The sequence below is a fragment of the Coffea eugenioides genome, chromosome 9 (genome assembly GCF_003713205.1).
Source record: "Coffea eugenioides isolate CCC68of chromosome 9, Ceug_1.0, whole genome shotgun sequence".
Classification (NCBI taxonomy): Eukaryota; Viridiplantae; Streptophyta; class Magnoliopsida; order Gentianales; family Rubiaceae; genus Coffea; species Coffea eugenioides.
The window spans coordinates 16,516,690-16,521,915 of NC_040043.1; positions in this window are offsets into that span (position 1 = coordinate 16,516,690).

Consider the following 5,226-nt stretch of genomic DNA (forward strand, 5'->3'; position numbering starts at 1 on the left):
GAGAATATAGGAAAGGTCCTAAAAATGGATGAGAGAATTTTAGGTGAGTTTCCTAAAAATGGATGAGAGAATTTAGGAAAGTTTCCAAAAAAATGGATGAGAGAGTTTAGGAAAATTTCCTAAAAATGGATGAGAGAATTTAGGAAAGTTTCCAAAAAAATGGATGAGAGAATTTAGGAAAGTTTCCTAAAAATAGATGAGAGACTTTAAGAAAGTTTCCAAAAAAAATGGATGAGAGAGTTTAGGAAAGTTTCCTAAAAAATGGATGAGAGAATTTAGGAAAGTTTCCAAAAAAAAATGGATGAGAGAGTTTGGGAAAGTTTCCTAAAAAGGTAGGAGAGAGAGTGTCCAAGTGAGTACAAAGAAACCCTAGCCGCAAGTAGACATCCTAGCCGCAAGTAGAAAACCCTAGCCGCAAGGATAACCCTAGCAAGATAAGGAAACCCTAGCAGCCGTCACGTTATTGTTCTTGCTGCCCAAGCGACAACCAACTAACGAGACAGATTTGGGAGCAACGTTGAAACACCAACAACCAGAATTTTTTATGCAACAAACGACTCAAACGCAAGAAACAAGTTGTGGACAGAAATTATCAACAAACTAGACACAACACAAAGGAGATAACACACCAACAGATTTTTGTGTTCGGATGAACAGTGTCGTATGAACAGTGACATTTTTTTTTTAAAACCAAGGCAGCGGAGAAATAAGGAAAACTAGGACAAGACTACGGATATAACGGAAGATACCTCCACCAAAGCTCTGATACCAACTGATACGTTCCTCGATCAACACGTTTCGAGACACGTAGCACGTTTGCCCAAGGATCTAGCGAGGATGTCCAACGCTTGGAATTGCGGGATCTAGAACCAAACGGACGACACGATTTGATTCAAGACGGTAGACGACACTCCGATGAAGGTGAATACTCCAGGGGAATAGGTCGGTAGAACAATCTAGGACAGGACGCAAGACTGCTCAAAACCCTTGCCAAAGCAAGTAAAGGGGTCGAATCTCTCTCTCAAGAAGAATCGAAAATATGCAAAACTTTATTGATAAAACGTCTACCTAAAACCTTACAAAGCAAGCCTATTTATAGGCTAAAGTGACTGAAACCCTAAAGGGACTAGGAAAGGGAAAAGTCGGCCCATGGTCTTGGGACAAGATGGGCCGGCCCATGCTCTTACTTAAACACTAATCAATTGCTAAATAACTACTAAGGCCTAAGGCCCTATTCGGCCAACTCATTTGGAGGCCCACTTGACTCTTCATGGGCTTGGGTCATGGTGTAGATAACTCGATTAAAATCCTTCAAGCCTTCAATATCTCTATGGACTCCATGTTGGTTTTGGACAATTCGAACAAGGGCTTGGATGGATTCTTTGAAGAGCTTGGCTCGTGCACGTGTGACTGGGCCCAATGGAACTCGGATTGGGTCATTACTTGGGCTAAGGTCCGTGCACACATCAGTCCCCTCCACTTGAGCAGGATTTGTCCTCAAATCTGGATGGAAATGAATGACACGAACAAGGGTTGGTATCATGGCTCCAGTGGTACCTCTTGTTCGTATCAACATATAATTTATAAATAAAGTGCTTTTAAATAATAATTATTACATTTAGAAAGATATGTTATAAATATATGAACATTAATAAAGGACTCAATTTCCTTATATCAGACTTTACAAACATAGATCATGTATTCAAAGATAAAAGAAAATTACTTTATTAATAAAAACAACAAGCTTTTAAGGAAATATAATTAATTTTTTGTTAATATTTTGTCTAAAAATGTATTTCTTCAATTATGAATTATTTTTACAAAATAATAACACTTTTATTTGAAAGATGAATTAATTGTATAATAAAAAAATGTAGAAAAATATGTTTTACGGTACATTTGGTCATTAGTGAAAGTTTAGCCGAATGTTTACATCTATTGTACGATAAGGAGCAGATCCAAGTTTCAAAACTTTTGTCCTATAAAACAAAAACCCACTGGGTGATTAAGAACTCGTCTGGGTTTCTCGGGTTGCACTAACTTTGGCAAAGTTGGCTCCTTACCCAGTCAAATTAGGGACTTAGCCCAGCTCAATATTCAGTTTAACAGGCCGAGCGGCTCAACCATCAAAAAGGACAGGGTTTAACAACTATGATAAGATGTATGGCATTCTCATTGTGAGAGCTAGAAGAAAACTTCAAGCATGTATTTGTACATCTCTATCTTTTTTTTTTCTTTTTGCATATTACGATTCTAGCTTCTTTTAGTTTTGTTTTTATTTTTTTGAACCTATTTGGTTTGGAAAAAAAAATGGTACCTTTTCTTGGTGGGATTTAACAAAGAATTGACCTCCATCTGTTTTTAGAACGAGTGATTTAGTTTGGTAGAGTATGAGGCTTGAACGACTCAAAGTCCTTCAAGTCTTCGCTCAAAGGTGGGACCTTGAACGACTCCAAATTCTTCGCTCAAAGCTAATGCATTCAATTTAAAGGTGGGACCTCTTTTTTCTGACTTTCTATCTTATCTTGACCTTTTGTAATTGAGTTTTTCTAACATGTGTTTTAAGGACACTCCTTATATTTCCTGAGGTTTTACCATGTGGAAACACTCTTTAATGGAACTTTAACTTTAACTAGTCGTGACCAAGAAATCACCAGTTTCGCTTTTTGGGTCGGAAATGCCTGACTTATCAATTTATCCTATAAACTATTAAGAGCTCATATAACTCATGTTGGGTTAATCGTATTATGGGTTGGAACAATGAACCTGTTTGAAGTGGCTCATTTCGTATCAGAGAAGCCTATTATGAACAAGGGTTAATTTTACTTCTCCGCCTAGCATACGCTATTGATTTAAAAATATTATAACGTCTTTATCATCAATATAACTGCAAAGTTTGCATATAGAGTGATCATTAAAAATTTTCATTAAGAAAGAAAGCTTTATTTGTTTTTCTGATAATTGTAATTAAATTTTTAAAAACAAAGATAGAAATGATAATTATAAACGGTCTATCTAACAAGTGCCCATAGGGCATTTATTAAGATATATTTTAGGTGTTTTATTTTTGAAAATATAAGTTTAAATAGAAAAAGTAAATATATATAAGGGATGGTAGGTAAGATTAAATAGAAAAAGTATATAAATGTAAGAAAAAATAATAATTATTAATATGTGTATATATATATGGTGGGTTAGGTGAATGTAAGGCACAGAGGAAATTAAATGAAGTACTCTGGATACAAAGTATGGAAATATGTCTATAACTTCCCCCAGGGCCTTACCCCCAACCTAGAGTAGGTTAAATGATAAAATATAATTGGAAAACACATGCAGTACTATAGGTTATCAAGCAGATGCAAAGCCAAAATATCAAAGCAAGATATTGTACCTTAACTTAATGATAATCTCATCGCTTACAGAAAGCAGAAGGAAATTAGTTGTGGCAGTTGAACACAATACTAATGAACCCTTCATGTTTAATGGGGGGCTGTGTGGTGTTCCAAGATATCTTGTCCCTCCTTGCAGCACGTCAATAGATCACAAGTCAAGTACGAAGAAAATAGCTCATGTTATATTCCTTACATTGGGTATTACAGCAGCATTATTAGCTATGTCCTTCACAATGATATTTTATGGTATCGAAAGAAAGGTAAGGTTCATAGGACTGGAGAGGAATTTAACATCAGGACTGCTCAAAGGATTTCATAGTTTGACCTTTTACAAGCAACTGAAAGTTATGGGGAAAGCCATGTGCTCGAAACAGGGAGTTGTGGATCGGTCTATAGATTGATTCTGAAAGATGGGATGCTTGTAGCTGTTAAAGTGTTCAATTTACAACTGGAGATTTCACTTGGGAGTTACTTTTTTTTTTTTTGACAACATTTCACTTAGGAGTTTTGAAACAGAATGTGAAGTGCTTCGAAACCTTTGCCATCGAAATCTCACGAAAGTAGTTGGCTATTGCTTTAATGATGATTTCAAAGCTCTAGAATTCGGGATACCTTTATGGTAGGAACGCTTTGACCGTGCCTATGGTAGGAAGGCCTGCAGAGAGCAACATGTGTTGGAGTTGACTGTAGTCCAAACGGAGACGTTAAGTTGTGGCAGAGCGCGTGAAGAGCAAACATGGATGCACTGTCTGCGGATGCAAGCAAAAAAGCACACGTTCCGACTTCCGTTTTCCTATGTTGTAGGTTGGGCCAGGGAAGGGTAATTGCTCTATAGAACCACTGGCATTTATGCGCTTGCAAATGCACCCATTAGCAATGGAAAAATGCTGCAAATGCCTTCGACAAAAAAATGTGTGTAAAGAAGGTACCGAAATTTTAACAAATACTAAATGTAAATGTCACACGTGTGGGGGATAATAATTTGGAAGAAGGAAAAGTGGAGTAGAGGTAAACGTAGTAGTTCCGCGGCAACTCAGAACACAAAGGGATTGAAGCCTTCATTATATATTTATATACATATATAAATTTAGTACCCAAGTGTTTAGCTTAAGCATCTGGGAAAATGGTGGAGTAACTATCGTTATGGTAAAAAAACAGTTTTAGACATGATATAATAGGTTATAAAAATTTTAGCGACCATTTGATTACCCGTTGGACCTATCCACTTAAATAGGATTATGGGTAAAAATAAGGAGGTAAGTTTGTCATCTAAAATAGTAAGTTAACGTAATAAATTAGTAACTTTTGCATTCCAAAAGGTAAATTGAAAGTAATATGAAATATACTTTTTAAAGAGATAAATTACTATTTTATATCCCAAATATACTTTTGAGGGAGTAGGTATATCTGAATTAATAGTATTTTTTTGTATACAAAAATAGTGATTTATACTAATAACATAGTAAATTTGATTAATGACAAAAACATGCTAATTTACGGCAAAAATAATCTACTATGCATAAAAAACTTATACCAAACCCATATTTTAGTGTTATTTGAAATAACAGTAAAATGTTTTATTAATGATTAAAACTGAGTACCTTACTTCCTAAGTACTGTTAATATACTTGTATACATACTTGATCGTATGTGAATGTATTAGTATATTTGGAATTTATAGGGAAATAAATTGTTTCTTTTACAGTTAAAAAAGGGAAGGGAAAATAATTTTCCAGAGCACAAAAATCCAGAAGTCAAAATAGATTGTGTAAAAGGGAAAGAAACATCTGAATATCATTGTTTAAAGTACTAAATAAATAGATGTAAAATGGTC